The following is a 19820-nucleotide window of genomic DNA, read 5'->3' as shown; positions in this document are numbered from 1 at the left end:
ATAGAATGGTTTGGGTTGGAAAGGATCTTTGAAGATCATCTATTTCCAATCCCCCTGCCATGGGCAGGGACACCTTCCCCTGGATGGACCTTAAAGCTCCATCCAGCCTGGCCTTGAACACTGCCAGGGGTGGAGGATCCTCAGCTTCCCTGGGCAGCCTGTGGCAGTGGCTCACCAGCCTCACAGGCAGAAAGGCTCCCAGGTATCTAATCAAAAGCTACTCTCTCTCAGCTTAAAGCTTTTGTCGCTTTTCCTATCCGTACATGCCCTTGTAAAATGCCTCTCTGTGTGGTTTTTGTAGGCCTTCTTCATTTACTGGAAGCTGTAGAAGGAGCCTCCTCTCCCCTGAAGAGCCCCAGCTCTCTCAGCCAGCCTTTGTGGTGCTCCAGCCCTTTGAGCATCTTCATGGCCCTTCTCTGTCCCCAGTGCTGGATGCAGCACCCCAGGAGGGGCAGAGTCCCCTCCTCAGCCTGCTGCTCACCCCTGCTGCTCACCCCTGCTGCTCTCACCTGCTGCTCACCCCTGCTGCTCTCACCTGCTGCTCACCCCTGCTGCTCACCCCTGCTGCTCACCCCTGCTGCTCACCCCTGCTGCTCACCCCTGCTGCTCTCACCTGCTGCTCACCCCTGCTGCTCTCACCTGCTGCTCACCCCTGCTGCTCACCCCTGCTGCTCACCCCTGCTGCTCTCACCTGCTGCTCACTCCTGCTGCTCACCCCTGCTGCTCTCACCTGCTGCTCTCACCTGCTGCTCACCCCTGCTGCTCACCCCTGCTGCTCTCCCCTGCTGCTCACCCCTGCTGCTCACCCCTGCTGCTCACCCCTGCTGCTCACCCCTGCTGCTCTCACCTGCTGCTCTCACCTGCTGCTCACTCCTGCTGCTCACCCCTGCTGCTCACCCCTGCTGCTCTCACCTGCTGCTCACTCCTGCTGCTCACCCCTGCTGCTCACCCCTGCTGCTCACCCCTGCTGCTCACCCCTGCTGCTCACCCCTGCTGCTCTCACCTGCTGCTCTCACCTGCTGCTCACCCCTGCTGCTCACCCCTGCTGCTCTCACCTGCTGCTCACCCCTGCTGCTCTCACCTGCTGCTCTCACCTGCTGCTCACCCCTGCTGCTCACCCCTGCTGCTCTCCCCTGCTGCTCTCACCTGCTGCTCACCCCTGCTGCTCACCCCTGCTGCTCTCCCCTGCTGCTCACACCTGCTGCTCTCACCTGCTGCTCTCACCTGCTGCTCACACCTGCTGCCATCAAGCCCAGCTGGGGGTGTTACCTTGGGTGAATGCCTCACACTTTAGGGAGGATACAATAGGGAAGGAAGAGACTGTTCCTTCCTATATGTTTCTAGCTTTTTTATTTTTTTCTGGTATAGGTCCTAGAAGGACAAGGACAAGTGTGTCTTCCAGCTTAGGCGGTCACACTCTTTGACTTGTGCTTCAAATTTAATAAAGTTATTAATAGCTGAGGTACATAAGTAATTGGGTTTTCTGTGACAACTCTCTTTTCCGCATATTTGCTGCTACTCATGCCCAGCTATTATAATATTTCACCTGCTGGCTTCAGCATATTTATATTAATTATACAATAGAGGGAGCTGGAAGAATGTAATTTTTAATTTATTTTTAGTAGAGAGCCACTTATTACAAGACTTTATGTATATGTGGTTTCATTCCAAGTGTCTAAAAGTCTTGTGATTATTCAACAAGCAGATGCAAAGTGGTTATTGCCCAGAGTTACTACTGAGCTAGTGAAATTTTTTAACTCTGTACTTCAAGACCAAACAACAATCAACCATCATCATCACTCTACAACCACCCCCAAACAAACATAGTACTAAAGTAATTTTGCTGTATAGTGTTTGTGAAGTAATTCTAGTATTTAATGCTTTTGGTACCTTTCCATCTGCCTTTTTTTGTAAGAAAACATGATAAATTTTCAAATGACAAAATTTAGAGATATTTCCCATGTTAGGAATAGTTGCTATCTTGAGAGTCCATGCTCTGACCTATAAAAATTTATTGAAGACTGAGAAATTTATTTTAAAACTTTTTTTTTTTATGTGTAGTGCATGTCTGTGTTAAAAGTATACAAAAGAAAGCATGTTGCTGACTTTAGGGGGGTTTCAAGATGTAAAATAACTTAATAGAATGTGGAAGCTTTTAAGACTATTCTGATCAAAATGGAGCAGCTTGAGCAGTTTTTAAATAATTTAATATTGATTGACACTATTCCATTTCATATATTCCTTATAAAGTTCTATGATAATTTTCCTATTCTGTTGTCACAGCCTTCTATTATGTTTTATTTAATACTAAAGCAGTTTAAACCTTCCCAGTAGAAATTGAACAAACTGATCTGCAGTGTGGCTGTTAGTGCTTTGGATTGTTTCAGGGAGATTTTTAAGTGAAAATTTCATTTCAGATGAGTTTTGTGATTGGGATAGTTACCCTTACTGCTGATTGCAGGTCCATGTAGATGAGACACTAGATCATTGCTACATTAACATGAAATTAGGAGAATAAAATGGTGAATTCCATCTTTCCCATTTTTCCTATTAAATTACTGAAATTATGATTTCTTTTTAATAATCCACAGCAAAGGTGAATTCTTTAAATGAGCTTACACTGAAGGAAAGCCAAGCTATTTTACTTTAAAATTACAGTTGCTTGTAAGAACTGAGACACATTATTAAAAGCAGAAGGAATGTTATTTGGTGTGGCTTAGGATAACCTCACAGAGCATGTAAAGCATCTTGTCATTAAGATTCATATTTTCTTAGCTGTTTGGTCTCAAAAGATGCATTGTAGGAATGTTTATATGTGTTTATGTTTACATATAGAATGTTAATAGGAATCACTTCCAATTTTTTCTTAGAAATCACCCAAAAATGAGGGTTGCGGTAGATGCAAATGGCCTTCTTTCCTTTGGGAGAGTGGTTTTCATTTTGCTGAGTAATCTCTATACATATTTAAAAAAATAATATAGTTCTGACAAATAATACCGCAGCCCAATTCAGTTACTTAGCAACATTTAATGCCAACAAAAAGAAACAGGAAAGTGATGCAGGAGCAATCAAATCATTAGAAAGCAGAAGGAAACACATGACAATGATGAAGACAAAACTCCTAAGTAAAACAAAAATTGAAAAAAACACATAATCCAAGCACTTGGTCTTTTTCCAAGGAGTCAGTTGCTTAATAGTTTCATTTTTCAGGAAAAAAAACTACCAACTTATAAAAACAAATATCAAAACTTGGAGAAAAGCCTCATCATCCCAGATATTTCTTAATGTGTGTTTTTCAGTGTATTACACAGTTTTTGAGAAATTTCTTTTGTGGCTGGCATTTTTTTCTTTAATACTGATCATGGACACTGCCAAAACAAGAGGTAATGCTACTGCTCTTCCTTCATTAGGTTTATTACTCTCCTCAGTGGGAGAGGATGAATAATTTAGTGTGCTAGGGAAACTGTAGATGCATAAGACAACACCTCCCTTCCCAAAGGCTTGGCTGCTGAGGTGCAGGTGCAGATCAGCACTGGTGCCTCCCAGGGCAGCCCCTTTCCTCCTGGGAATGTTGGAGAGAGGCTGCTGGCAGTGCCAGGGGAGCCAGACTGGCCTGGCCACGTAGCCTGCTGGGCTGGGCTCCTACCTAGACCTGCAGATTGGCTTCCCAGCTTGACCTTGGGGCTGCCTGAACCTGCCTTACCCCTTGATGTGGACTCTTGGTTGAACCTGGCCTCCCTCTCTTGCCTTATGCAGAGAGGCTGTGACTGGCAAAGCCCCTGCCTTGTCACCCAGCACCCCTCTCAGCTCCCCAGTCCACAGGGATGTGGTATCATCAGACAAATTGATCCCCAAAGAGCATGGGGAATGGAAAGAATTGATAAACAGAAACATCTTGTAAGAGCTTTGTGGGGAAAAAAGGATTCACAGATATACAGTAGGTTATCAATGATTACACGCAGAAAAGTAATTGTCTTTGGCAGATTTGCAAATCAATGTTGGTTGAAAAATTTTAATATGGAAGATGTATTTTATAATAATTCACTGTTCTGTAAAAACAGATTTACTTTGGTTGGAACAAACACTATATAACAGAGGGGAAAGAATTTTGAAAGCTAATAATTACTCTGTGGAAAAAATCAGTAACACTTTGCTGGGAAATAACATTAAGGGAGAAACTGATGGACTTTCAGTGTGGCAGTAAAAACCATGATTTTAGATAACTCCAGAGAAACAATCTGAAAAAGAGCATGTACCATATCTTGATACAAATCTTTAATTGAAAGCCCTGGGACATGAACAGAAATTACACCCTTTGATCAATGGCAGGTTGGATACTGCAACTAACTCATTTGTGATGGGGAAAATGTGAGGTCAGAACTAAGGTTTGGAAAAGAAATGTTCATTTTTCAAGAAATATGTGCTTTGCCTATTTTAGAGAAAGATAACTAAGAAAGAAAATTAATTAGTTTAGGAATTTGCAGTGTGAGGTGGAATTTCATGGCAGTCCAAGCTATAGAAATTGATAAGAAATTACTAATCAAAATAAGGTTTATTGCTTTTATGGTAATGAAGGATATTAAGAGGTTTCTAACCTCCTTGAAACCTTTAATCAGAAAAAAACCACCAATTTTTAGAAGCAGACTTTCTATATTGGTAAGTTACCATCTGTTTTCACTATATTTGTATGCATCCATAGAATCTTTAAATTGGTTTGGATTAGTGATTTCAAATATGTTCCTGAAACAAAGTGATTTCTGCAGCAAAAGCTGGGGACATAGAACTCAAGGAAAAAATGGATCAAAACTGAGGACACTGTTGCAATAATTAAGATAGATACACAATTAATGTGTAAATGAGAAGATATCTGTTGAAGGAGAGAGGGTTTTTTTCTCTCTTGTTTCTGTTGGCTTTTTTCATAGGAAGATTTGGAACAAAGAAATCTAATTTTACAGAGAAGTTTCATCAGTATAGGAAGAGAAGCTTAGTCAGTCATATGATATAGATATGATATAGATATGATATAGAATCTGACTGAAGGGAACTGAATGCAAACTAGTAAATGTACCTAGAAGAATAAGAAAAGAAGAAAACTATTAGTCTGCAATTCTATAAACTGATATGCACTGGTTTGCTAAAATGCTCAGTTGAAGAAGATGGCTAGCAGAATTGCTAGTTGAAAAGGATAAATTTTCAAAGACAAAGAGAAAAATAGGGTTTGAAAGAGAAAGATAGCTAGAATGTTTAGAGAAATTAGATGTTTATTAGTTTGGCTGGATCTGATAAATTGGGTTACATAGCTAGTAAGCAATCAAAGATACTAGAATTTATATAGAAAACATATAGAGGATTGGAGAAGTGTGACAGAACTGCAAAAGAGCATACACTGTGTCTATTCTAAAAAAAAAAGGAAAATAAAGCACATCAATTATAATTTGTAAATTTAACTTTAACTTCTGGTGGAAAAATCCAATACTAATATGACTTCTATAGTGAGCTGGAATACAGAATTAAGTGTATGCATGTTAAATTGGTAGATGGTGGGAAATTGGCAAGATCTCTAAGAATGTGGAAAGACATGCTAAGAATTAAAAATGACCTTGGAGAAATGGTCTGAAACAGAATGAAATTCCCTACAGACCTTCATGTGTATATCTACTCATAACTAAAACCTCTGTCCATAGGGTGCTTCACTCCCATTTAGCTATGCCTATGACATACATGGTTTAATGGAATAGCATAAACCTAAACTTAATTACTAATGCTATCAGTAACTGTCTTTATCTCAGCAGCAGAAGCTGTATCTGATATAACAGCAATGTTGTTGTGATAAAGCTGAGCAGTGAGGAAATAAAAAGGAAAGCATGTTGAAATTAAAAGAAACCCCAACCCTGAAACTTACTTAGGTTTTACTTACACCAAATGAAACACCTATAAATAATAACTGTGTTAGTCAATTTATGTTGTGGTTTATGGAAGCGGTAGAACAGAATCACTTTCTGATTTATCAAAATTTTAATGGAAGCTAGCAAACACATTTTAATCTTGTCCTGGTTTCAGCTAGGGTGGGGGGAGGGAAGAGGGGGGCTGAATGAGCAACTGTGTGGTGTTTCACCTCCAAGTGGGCTTGAAACCATGACACTATTTCATCTAGATGGGATGCAGAATCTTAACTTTAGTAATTCAAGTTACATTCAGCTGCTGTGCTTTAGCTCAGTGCTATCAAAGAACTGTGGTTCTGGCTTACAAAATGTCCGGTTTCTGGTTTGTTTTCTGAAGCAAACTGCAAATGCATAGTAAGGAAAAAGAAAAGTCTTGTACAACAAAAATTGTGGTTATAGTCCCTAAAGTCGAAGTGTCTTTCCACTGGCAAAGCAGACTCCACAGAAATTTCTAAACAAAACTAACCAAATTCTTACTTCAACTGTTTTTATACTGTACCTATACCTATGTTTTTTTCAGAACTGGACATTGTTCCAGTCTTACTGGAAGCCTTTCTCTGGTGGATTTGTGCATGTTGAACTGAACATTTAGTTTATTGAGGTTTTAGTAAGTTTCAGTTCCCATGTCTTTCCTTTGAGCAATTTTAACAGTGCAAAGGTGGGGACAGGGCTAGAATGAGATAGTGGCACAAGGGGGAAGAGGACATGCTGAAATAAAAGCAATTACTTCTGTAAAGGTAGGTGGTAGAACAAGGGGATTGGGATAATCACACAATGAGCTCTGGAGCATTGTAAATTCTGCTGGCATGTGTATTTACTTCTGTGGGATGCAGGTTTTACACTCATGCTCATCTTTTATGACAAACATAGTTAGTACCATGCATTATGTTTATCACCTCATGGTGCAGCTTTGTGGCCAGAAGTGATGCTTTAGCAGCTTTGGGACCTTGAGCCCTTGTAGACATTTGCATATTAGACTGAGCATAATGGCTGCTTTCTTTGAGGGTTGTTATGTCTGCCATCAATAGTGACAGTCAGATGGCTGCTTGCACTGTAAGGTGTCATCCCTTGCAGGTGTCCTGTAGGGGCTTTGAAACCTCACATTTCCACTCCCCTTTCTCAGGAGGTTCTGAATTAGGCTGATTTTCTCTCCAAAGCCCTTGGACATTCAGCTTGAGCTCAGGCTGTCCATGGCTTTGGCCAAAGGGAGCTTCTGTCATATTTAAAATGCACCATCTCCAGCAACTGGAAATTAGTGCTTTTAATCTACTCTTTGTGTACATGTAAGCTTGCATATTAGACTTCTTTTGAGAAATAAATTTGGGTTATAAATAACATATTTGTCTTTGTTATCAATAGAGTAATTTACAGCACTGCTGAATGAGAGTGGCGTCAATGGACAGTCAATCTGACCCAGAGATGAAACAGCAAGCAAGCTGTCAAAACCTTTAGTTGGTAGGGCATTGGAGTGATGGGTTCAGAATAATTTTATCTTTTCTTGGAAAAATACAACTACAGGTGATTCTAATGAACAAAACAAAAACCTGATGGTTGACTGTCATACGAGGTTACTGTATATTATATGCTTCATATATTGTATATTTGCAATAATTTAACTACTCAAAAGTCTATCAGAGATTAGTGCATGGTCAGTAATTTTATGCCTCATCATTAGTAGTCCTCATGATTTGTAATCCACTGTGATCTCCAATAGTAAAGAGTTCCCTTTGGAAGCACTAAACAGAGGAAGCCTTAGAAAGTAATATATTTTGTGAAATAGGAGCACAATATACTTTAATGATTATTATTCATAGCCTTGCTCACCATGTAATTATAATCCCTAAATTCACATTTCCTACTAAAGAATCCATTTGGGGAGGGGTGGCTGAGGGGAGGTGGTGGGTTTGTCCAGTAAGCTTTATGGGTTGAAATTTCTGCATTTGATCTCTGTTTACTGTATTAATATGAGCACCACTTCATATGACCCCCTGAAGTGCCACCCAATTCCCAAGGGAGTCAAGGAGGATTTTGACCTTTATTTCACAGGAAATGAATCAGGCTTTTTATATGGAAGAAAAGCAACTACAAAATAAACAACTACAATTCTAAACTTTATTGTTAAATTCAGTGCCAGTCCAGTACAAAAAAAAACAGTCATGAAAGAAGCTGAGCAAATTTCAGACTTGTTTTCTTGGTGTTTTGTTTATTCCCTGATAAGGAAGAAACAAAAGCAGCATTTGATTAACTCAGAGATAGATGTCTGCATAGTTCTTGGGACCATTCTATTACACACAGCATGACAAAGTAGCAGTCTATCTAAACAGTTCTCAGAGGTTTAGAACTGTTAATTCTGTGTGTACATTTCTTCATATGCTGTTTTGAAATTTTTATTATGATTTTATACATATCTTAACTATAAAATCTATGGATGTAGATAGGAACTTTTAAAAAACAGTCAAAGACCTCGCAGATAGGAAAAAAATTTTTCCTGGTGCATTTTATAGAAAAAAGTAGTATTGCCATTAAACTAAACAGGCATTTTCAGAAGCTCATAGACCTGGAAGACACATAGATTCAATTCATATATTATTTGAACACAAGCAATATTCAAAGAATTAAATCACTTTTCCAACCTATTAAGATAAAACTGCCTCCTTAACACATGTATTAGACTAGAGGAACAGCAGGAAGGGATCAATATGCCCTTCAAGTTGGAAATTTATGCTATCAAATACCAATAAGCAATGGGAATAGTCTTGCTGATAGCATTGGAAATGCTATTCAGGCTGACATTACATAACTAGGTATCCAGTTATCCCATGAGCTAGATTCAAGAATCACTTAGATGTTTTTCTCCTGCAAGCACCCTGGTCAAATGAATATAACATTTACTGCAGCAATGATTGCCTGTCCATACCAAAAGGATGACTAAATGTCTTTAAAACCCTGAGAACAGAACAGGAATCGTATTTCATTGTGTCTCTCTTTTCCCCTTCTATTTCTTCTGCTTCTTTCTTTCTACTTGGACTCTGTAGGTCTCAGAGAGTAGAATCCCACACTGCTTCTTGGCAAAAACCAGAGAACTTGTGCTCCCACAGGGAGCTGTGGGCTGGGGTCCCATCACCTCCAGCTACTTTATGGCTTCTGGGGAGGCTCCTGTTCTTCGCAGTTCTGACTGGACAGAAAGGGTGCCATGGAGCTGGTGCTGTCTCCTCACACTGTGGCCATTCTCAGCTCTTCTGATGGTGTTTGACATCTGGATCATCCTGCAGGCCCTTTAAGAAAACAAAATGGTACCTGATGAGTGCATCCACACTGCCATGAAATGGAGATTAGCAGTCACTCCTAGTAATGACTAACAGTAGGTCTTTGGGATAAACTGGAATTTAGACCACCCTGTAAAGCACAGGTAAAGTGTAGCCAGTGTGTTTAAAGACAGTTCAGTCACTTCAATAGTATTCTATGATGTTTATAAATGTCCAGTTCTGTGATGTCACCAGTTGTAAAAAGTGCTGACGCTGAAGGGAGTTTTGTCTAGGTAATGGCAGCAGGATTGCACCCTGTAGAGTTCTGTTCTCTGGCATCTATTTCATTTGAATAAATATGCTTAAAAGAACATATTTATGATTGCACTAATGATTGCTGCTGTTAGCCTATATCCTTACATTAATTCTTCAACTTTGAGAGGACAGAGCAGCTTCCTATAGATTATTAAAGTTAGGACATAATTCTGATTTACCTGTCTGAAAGAGATTACAATTTGTTGTTGCTAAATTAAAAACAGTTAATCGCTTTCCTGTGTTCATTTATTTGAGGAGATCATTTCCTGATTGAATTTTCTGACAGTTCCAAAACGTAAATTCATGGCATGTACTATTTTTGTGTCTCTATTTTATAGCATGGTTACCTTTTTATTCATTTAATTAAATAAAAAATGAGAGTAATTTATAACTTCGATGCTAGATCTTTCAGCTGCAGAACTGGGATCTGTACAAAATGTTTTTGGCATAGTAGAGGTAAGAGAATCAGAGAAAAGTGATTTTTTAGCCCTTAAAGCTGGACTAGGTTAAGTTACTATAGTGACAGATGAAGTTTCATCTGTATGTAACTACTACTTTGAATGCTTTTTCCTTTGGTAGTCTCTTCCATGCTTGTTGTGGAAGCTGCCTGGTTTAGGGAGTATTAATCCCATGGCAGTAATAAAGTGGTGCTGCAGAGGTTGCATCTGGGAGGTGAACTGGGCTCAGTAACTTCAGCCAGAATTTGTCATAGTGAAGACCAGCCCCAAGATGCTGTTGTTTCTCAGATAAGTCTGTGCCAGTCTGGGGAATTAATTTTGTCTTAATGTCAGAAAAATTACTGAATTAAAACCAATTTGCAATTATTTAACCTTACTTGAGGATATGCATTTAATTTAATGCAGTGCTGACCACTGATCTATTTATTATTATTTTTTACAATTTTATGTAGCATGTACGTGCTCTGAGCATTATGTCCATCAGGAGATAAAGAGCAAAACCTTCACAGCTTCCAACACTACCAAGAAAGTAATGGACCCCACAAAGCAGCAGTCTGGCTGATGGGAGGAATAATCTGATGAATTCTAGTGCCAGCAGCATTAGTAGTTGTAAAACACTGAATTTAGAGGCTAAAAATGCATTAGGCAAGTGCTGTCTGCTTTCAGTAATCTATCACAGCAGGATCTATCATGCATCTCCTTTTCCTTGGATGACATCGCCTTCTAGCAACATCAGCACAAATATTTGGAAGAAGATAGAGAAACATATGGCTTGCAGTACTTCACTGGCAAATTGCTTCAGCAGCAAGCATGCTTTTTCATTTACCTTCCCAGCCAAGGCTTAGAGTTAATCACAGCAACCAAGTGCCACTGCTGTGCCATATGGAAGCAGAGCTAACTGCCTTAACAGAGATTTAAACACATGTGGGGAGAGTCACAGGAATTATGAGTTCTGGGAGTGTACATTTAATAGTCAGACAGGAGCACTTGACAGAAAAGAGAGGAAAAAGTTGCACATTTCTTGAATCTTACTCTTTCCAAGACTCTCTTTTGACTTAAGCTTTCACCTCATATGCTCCTTCACGAGTTGCTGTCCTCCATAGCTCTTAGCTACTTGATAGAGTAGGCAGCAGCAATACTGAGAATACAGTCCTGATCTCAATGAAATCAGTGGCAAGACTCCAGTGGAGTAGGACAAGCCAAAATTTCTCTTTTAATGTAGGTTCAATTCTATTAAAACTCTTGCCTTAAAGGAAAAACCAAAAAACAAAAACCAAAAAACATCCTGCTGTCTTTCTAAATATTACAGGAAAATAGCACAACTGGATCCCCATTCTTCCGTTACTTGCCATTAAGATGAATTATTGGGTTGGATTGTGCTTTGGGTTTCCAGGTCTAAAGAGATTGTCTTGGCAGCTTTGCTGTATCTTCACTTTAATCAATTGTGTAATCAAATTGTCCTGCTTTCTCCAGTGTTCTGTCGACCTCTCTTAAAATGATTAGAAGAGATTTAAAGGATACCAGCTGCCATCAGTGACAGCAAGCACATAACTTGAAAATCTCATTACAACTTGTGAGGAATATTCAAACAGGGCTATTTAAAAGACAGGCTCGAGTCCAAATTTGGACAGTTAGTAAATTCCTTCCAGACCTTATGAGAGTGAGATGAAGTAAGATTCATCTCATCCACCTTTAGCCATCTCTAGTTTAGATGTGTTCACCTGAGTTTGCTAGCTGATGCTGGCTATATAGTTGGGGAGCAGAGAGAAGTAGGCAATTTTAAAGCACATCAGTAATTTGACCTATTTTAATCTTCTGCTTTAGTATGATATGAATTCCTCCCTGAAAGTACCAGTGTCTTTCCAATGACTACAGAGGAACTTTAAAGGTAAATGTGTATATTGTAAATATGTCTGGTTAGATGAGATTCAATTCCTCTGGGATCACCTTTCATCCTCCTGCAGGACATCCCATATTCCTTGCAGCTTCTGGGGAGGAATTTCATTTCCCACCATTGTTACTGAGTGCTGTCCCATGCCTAGGTGGCCCAACAGAATTGAAGTTAAAGCACAGATCCCGGCCAGCTGACCTTGGAAAAGATATGCCGTAGACATGGTAGGACTTTATCACAAATGGTTGATAAGGAGAAAAGAAAATCAAACAAATTTTAAAGATTAGTAGAGACATACAAATATGTGCTTATTCTCCTAAAAAATGGGAAATAGAATATTAAATACACTGTTGGGGTTCTGACACTAGATGGCAACAGTATACATTAGAAATACTGGATAGTCAACCAGTAAAAGTAAACTTTATTCAAGGAATTGAATGAAGGAGAAATTATTTTTAGACTAGATTTTGAATGAAATTAGAACAAAATAAAGCATGTTTAAAGTATCACGTTTCTTCTATCAAGATATAAACCCTGGAGAAGCTAATTTAAATCTACTAGAAAAGCTTGTATTTACTTTGAGTTAGAATCTGCCCTTCCATGAAAGAGTATCTATCAGACATTCATCAAGCTAAACAAAGGTTTTATGTTGCTTTTATTGACTGGATAGTTACAGAAAATCTGATGGTCACAGGCCCTGTCCTTTGCTCCTCAACTTCCTCAACAGATTGTTGTATGCACAGAGTTTGAGAGCAGTTTTCTTTTAACATGAAACACATTTGTAGAATATAAGAATCAAGTTCTCATTTGCAGCTCTTCTACTGAGTAGTAATAGTGACATCAAGATACATAACTCATTTAATTAGAAAAGAAGTACTGAAACACTGCAGCAAGATTAAATCGTGGTGTTAATTTTAGAGGAGAGATCACAGCCGCACTTCTCCTTTTACAGTGGTCGAAATCTTTTGGTTTGGTTGGTATCATTAGTCAGTGCAGAGGAAGAGAAGGATGTGACTTTCTGGCAATTCTTTTTCTTTCCTCATGGACTTGACCTATCATGTTTGGGAGATAGTATGGATAGTCCTGAATAGGACTTCCCAGCTGCTCAGGGAAACATCCCCAGTCCTAACTGTTTGTTGGTTTAGATAATTTTTCTTAATATATCTTTCTCATTGCCAGATTCCCAATGGTATTGTTTAACATCCCAAAAGAGGAGCCTAGAGCTAACATTCTGTGGTACATTCTGTGGTAATACAACTTCTACAGTAAATGAGAACACTAGACTTTCAAAGAATGGAATGGACTATTTAAGGGTTAAAAAACCACTGAGAAAAGTTCCTAGACTATTAATGAATGGATCCTTTTAATATTGCTACTATTTTGAAAGAAAAAAAAAATCCATCCTTTTGGTAGAATACTCTTCTGGTTTGTGGAACTATCATTTTAATATTGCTACTGTTTTGAAAGAAAAGAAAAACTTATTTCTTTTGTACAATCTATTTCTAGGCTATGGATGTAAAGCAAACTGGACATTGTCTGAATTATCATACTGCAGAGTTTTTTGCAGGACTAAAACCATTGTAGTACTCATGGCTTCACAATAAAAGAATTTAAAGAGATCCCTTTGTGGTTCAAAGAGAGAACTGCCTACTTTTTTTTTTCTTTTTGTATAAAATCGTGCTGTGGATATTTGGAACACAGGCAACAAAGTTATCTTCCCAACTGCAAGAGCTCCATCTATACTGGATTTTAAGTGGACCCTTCCTTCCACCTTCAAGCAGAAGCTCACTAAGCATCCACATTATCTATACTCAGGCCTGTGCTATGGTCAGATAGACCATGCATCCTGGATTCAGGTCCTGAGTTTGTCACTAGATATTTCTGTGGAGAGAAATTATGTGGCATCAAGCACAAACTTTTAACCCAGTCTCAAAAGTTCAAGATCCACAGGATAACTTTCAGTCCTCACGTGACTTTGAGGTGAGGTATGGCCTAAGGAAAATATTTTTGGAGAAAAGAAACAATGACCTTTTTTTACTGCTAGGTGAATATGGTAACTACATATTTCACAGATGTGGAGTATGAGGCAGAAAGATTAAGTGAACAGCTCAAGGCTATAAAGAAAATTTTGTATCAGAGCCCAGATCAGAAGGGAGGAACTGCTGACTCCCAATGCTATGCTAAGATACCTCTCTGTGTTGAAATTGGCCTATGAATCATCTTAAAAGCCAACAGTAATGCTTTATGAGTTTCAGCACTGCAGATGCTATTAGTCCTGTTGAGGAAGAAGGCAATTCTTTAACAATGTGCAGCAATAATCATTCCTCACTCTTAGAAGCATTTATAAATATGCAAACCATTCACAGTCTAAATCCAACTACCTTACCTTCCCAGGACTAAAAAAATCATATTATTATTATTATCATTACTATTATTATTGCTATTTTTTTTTCAAAATGTAGCTCCCAAAGCCTGTAAAAATGACTCTGCAATCATATCCATTTCCTGATAATGCCTTTATTTTCCTTCCTTAAGAGGTATTTATAAGATATTGTAAGCTCCTTGGTGGCAGCTGTGCACACAGAGAAAAAAATCCAAATGTGAGTCTTTGCATTTCAGGACATATCTTCATTTCATTCTGAATGATAGTACCTGATTATTTTCTGTCCTCTTTGAGACATGAGCAATTTTATTGTCCCTATCTTGTGAATAAAGTGTTGAATACACTGCTGTTGTGCTACAGCTTGCAGAGAATATTCCAGTTGCCAGACCTTGCAGAATCTAACAGGCTTATATGCTATAGAATATATTTTGGGATCAAAGGGTTTGGAATCACAGAATCACAGAATAGTTAGAGTTAGAAGGAACCTTTGGAGATCATCCAGCCCAAGCCCCCTGCCAAAGCAGGGTCACCTAGTCCGGATACACAGGAACATATCCAGGTGAGTTTTGAATATCTCCAGAGAGGGAGATTCCACAACCTCCCTGGGCAGCAGTTCCAGTGCTCTGACCTGACATCCTCAGTGTAAAGAAGTTCTTCCTCATGTTGAGGTGAAACTTCTTGTGTTTTACTTAATGGACGTTGCTCCTTGTCCTGTCACTGGGAACCACTGAAAAGAGTCTGGCACTTGCCTTTGAGATACTTGTATGTGTTGATGAGATCCCCTCTCAGTCTTCTCCAGACTGAGAAACAGGGGCAGCTCCTGCAGTCTCTCCTCATGAGATAGATGGTCCAGATTCCTGATCATCTTTGTGGTCTCGTCCTTGTCTTTCTTGAACTGTGTAGACCAGAATTGAACACAGTACTCCAGATGTGACCTCATTAGGGTAAAGTAGAGGCTGAGGATCACCTCCCTCAACCTGTGAAATTCCTTTTGCTTCACTTGCTTTCTCATGAGTTAAGAACAGCTGCATCACCTTGGTTGACAGTCCCTAAAGCAGGTGAATTTTGAACCAAAAGCCGCATTTCCTTTGGTTGCTTATTGGAGTAAACCAGGAGTAACTCCACTTAATGGTGCCACTATGAAGGGTGAAATGTCATGAGGGAGGTTCCCTAGGTAGTCAAAGTTACTTACCTGATTACTGAATTACTTGGTTGTCTATCTCCCTCTGAGCACAATAAGCTTCTTGGCAATTCTAGGTTAGGAGGCCATTTTCCAATGTGTATGGGACATGATGGCAAACCCCAAGTAATCCATATCTCCATAGCTATCAAAGCAGACAGCTCAGAGGGCATGGAGAAATCTAAGTGTCTGGTCTAGTAGAGAAAAGGCTCTGATATTTGATATTCTCTCTGAGTCATGAAGAGAATTATTGCTATAAAGATGCAAGGCCTGAAGCTTTATGGGTGAGGGGGGAGATTTGCACACTTGAGTGTGTGAAATGCACTAAAATGCACTAAAGGAGAGAAACAATATGACCTTGCACACAGCCTCACTCAGAAGCAGGCATTAAGCATAAAATGGATCTAAAAGAGATGATCAGTGAGCTCTGAAATGATGCTATTAATTGTTGTGGTGTCTGATGTCTCAAACATCCCACCATGTTCTCTCATCTGGAAACAAAAATGAGCTTTAGTGGGTTTTTGCTTGACTTGCAGACATGAGCTCATGCAGATACTTAGCAAGAAAATCTGTACATATTTGTTTACATTAAAGTAGCATAGCTCATTAACTTGATGTCCTCAGAATATAGCTTTTAATTAATTGTGATTTTTTTTTAGTTCATAAACACAGTGCCAAATTTATAACTAAAGTTAAATGCTGCATTCAAGGTCTATTTTCACAACAGAGAGGTATGTAAAACTGTTTTACCTTAATCAATTAGTAGTATTTAGCCAGCTGCATAACTAGCCCCTTTGAAACTATCACTATTTACATTTATTATATAAAAAACATCATATTTCCTTCTTCATGTAGCTGTTATCTCACTAATTGTCCTTGGTTAAGTTACTTAAACTTCAGTTGTCCACCATGGCATGGCTTGTTTTAGTATAGGTATTCTGCTTTAAAGCTGCTTTTTCTCTGGAATAACTTTCATCTGTCCCTTCTCAGTAATGAATCCTACATGAATTATAAAATTTGTCCATAAACAGGTTAGCATAAGAGCATTTAAGCATCAAGAATGTTATACCCTTTTGGAATTGTCTTTTAAAAATTTTAATTGAAAAATTAATTTTAATTAAAAAAGGTTTCTCAAAAGTAATATTAGTTCTTTTTTCAGTAACTTTGTTTTGTAACTGCTACAAGTCACTTCAAACTTGTTAACAGCTCCAGTAATCAAGTTGTTTATATCTAACCAGTACACTGTAAAGAAACCAGAGTACTCTAGATAGTGCTGGTGATTGTGCAAGTCTGCTCCTGCTGCATGCAGAAGGATCAGACAAGAGTGCAACTCCAGCAGCCAATTGTGCAGTGTTCAGGTGTGACTACTGTCCAATGCACAAGTGATTTTGTTGCCTAGAAATTCGCAATGAATGAGAACCCCAAAATGAGAGGAAGGTTATTGTACCACTGAGGAGGAATGTCAGATAAAAATGTGTGAAATAATCCGTACCCTTTTCTGAAAGAGCAGAAGTATTGTTTCATGGCACTGCCTTGGAGCCTTGCTGTGGTATAACCTCAATCAGCAACTGAGCCATACACAGCCACTCACTGACTCCCCACCAGTGGGATGGGGGAGAGAATTGGAAGAGTAAAAGCTAGAGAATAAATGAGTTGAGAAAAAGGCAGATTAATAGGTTTAAAAAAAAGCTACACATATACACAAAGCAAAACAAGAAATGAGTTCACCACATCCCATGGGCAGGGCAGGTGTTCAGCCATGCCCTGGAAAGCTGCATGTAATGATGACTTGGAAGACAAATGTGATCGCTCCTAAAGTTCCTTTCTTCCTCCTTCTTCCCCCAGCTCTTTATGTACTGAGCATGTCCCCATATGGTCTGGGATACCCCTTTGGCCAGTTTGGGTCACTTGTCCCTGCAGTGTCTCCTCCCAACTCCCCACACACAGACAGCCCCTCACCAGTGTGGCACCATGGGAAGCAGAGAAGGTGCAAGTGCTGTGCAAGGGCTGCTCAGTAACAACAAAAACATCCCTCTATTATCAACACTGTTTTCAGCACAAATCTAGAAGGTAGGCCCATACCATTGTGAAGAAAATTAACTCTACCCCAGACAAAACCATTACAAGTCTAATTCAGATAATTTTATCCTGGATATGTAAACTGTTGCTCTTTTTGAGTAGCATGATATTATTTCCTGACTCAGGCTGACTTGAACTGTTATCACTAATCAAATACCAGAGGCAATTCCAGAACACCCTTTTATCTGGGTGAAGAATGATGAATAGTTTGTAAAATGTTTAGGCATCCTTCACAGAGAAAAGAGCTGTTTAGGTGTGTGGAGTTTGTATCTTGGTAGGTCTCTACAGTTTGTGTATTAACAGCAACAATAACAACAAAACAGAAATTACAATGCTTAAACAGTGGTAAATCTGCTTTGATGTTATTGTGTCTAAACAGCAAAATTTTCAGGAGATTTAATCAAGTACTTATACAAATACAGCTTTACTGTCATTTCATGGAATAAATCATTCTTATTATACTAGTATTCAACTATAAATGCACAATGAATGTAAATGTTGCACAGCACTTTAGGTAACATTCAACCGCAGACTTCAACCTACTTTACTTAAATGAATTCATGTATGTGTTTTCTTTATAAACAAACAAACAAACACATAATGAAACAGAAATAATGAATGACCTTATCATAGGGTACTTTCAATTAAAAGTTATAAAACTCCTATGGCAACTTCATGAAAAGAGTTTGGAAATGCCACTTAAAAAAGACCTCAGAGAAGAAGTAGCTTAGGGAAAAACCGTCAGTACTTGCTCATCTCAGTTATTCATAGTGTTACCACTTGTACCCATCCAAGCTGAAACCTGGTGGCTAGGTTTGCACCATAAATCTAAACAGACTCAGAGTCTGGGACTGATTAGCACTGGCTGTGCTAATTGTTAGCCTGGGTACTGGCATCATTTGGTAAGCACAGACCAGGGAGAAAGCCAGGCTCTGGTCCTTCTGTTTTGAGATGGAAAATAATTTAGGGGTAAATCTGCAAACTGTGTTGTGCCACTTGGCTTCTCATGCTACAGAACTGTGTCTGTAGTGTCTGATTTGCTAACACAGTCACAGCCCAAATGTGGAATAGCAGCCTCTTCAGCAGAATGAAGTGAAAGAAAAATACAGTTGTTTCCTAGGGGCAGAACACACAGACAGCATTATTTTTTTTATAAAAGGTATGAAGTTCTCATGCTTTTGAGGCAGATCTTCCAAACTGGTTGGCGTGGGATGGGACAAAGGGGCACAGCATTTTTGTGAAGACTCCAGCACTTAAAAGAGAAAACAGTAACATAGTGATAATCTGCAAAATACTTAACTAAAAGGGAGGCTGGCATCACACAGCAAAAAAACTCCCCAAACCAGAAAACTACTGTTGGGAGGCTGGAAGCAAAAAGGATAAGCAAAAGATTCAATTGCCTTAACCTTGAGATCAGCTATTTTGTTCCACTTATTCACTAGAGACTTTCTCATTCCCTCAAGAAATGAGATTGCTACAGATAAGTCTTTTTCAGTATTCTGCCTTAATTTCTTAATTTTTTAATCCTTAGACATGTTGGAAAGATCTGTATGTGGTGTGTAATTAAACATTGTACTAAAGCAGACATACAAGAGAGTTTAATCTTTTCCACATGATGTGGAAACAGATATGTCACTCTGTTGGTGCTGTTTTTCTTATTCTAGGCAATATTTGCTATGGCTTGCACTCTTTTCCACAAGAGTCCAAGAAATAAAATAATATGATTATTGCAGGAATTTTATTGTACAACTCTGATAAACAGGATTCCTCCAGTGTTCAGTTTATGTTTTGATCTTCATGCATCCAAACTCTCCCATTTGAGAAAAATCTTGGATGTCCTTTATAAGAACCTGTACTCCTTTCATTGCCTCAGATATGTCAAAAAACACAGGGACATGTTGTTTACTTTGTGCTTTTGTCAGTGCTGAACTATTGCTTACTGTAATTGTCAGCATGTAGGAGAGTATTTTCAGTGCATTTTTCTATATCTACCTGTGATTTGTTCAAACAGAGAAGCCAAAGGAGATTACACACAACATGGTGAGATTTCCCTTGGAGCAGGTTGCAAAACCCACCTGTTTGCTAAAAGGTTATCACTGCAAATAAATACAAGGAAAGCAAAAACCAGACAGTATTTCTTAGAAGAAGTGATGATTCAGGAGCCAAGTTTCTGGTGAGTTTGATGTACAGAAATCACAGTGAAAATCCATCAGTTTCTACCCTAAAAGCAAATGTAGAAAAAAAATAGGATAACCCAAATTGTAGGGGGATACAGAATGGATAAATGAGGGTGGTATAGAATGTAATCTTATCCCCTAAAGAATTGC

This window comes from Molothrus aeneus, chromosome 3 (assembly GCF_037042795.1).
Source record: "Molothrus aeneus isolate 106 chromosome 3, BPBGC_Maene_1.0, whole genome shotgun sequence".
NCBI lineage: Eukaryota > Metazoa > Chordata > Aves > Passeriformes > Icteridae > Molothrus > Molothrus aeneus.
The sequence above is the reverse complement of the archived record's forward strand: the minus strand, read 5'-3'. Positions refer to the sequence as shown.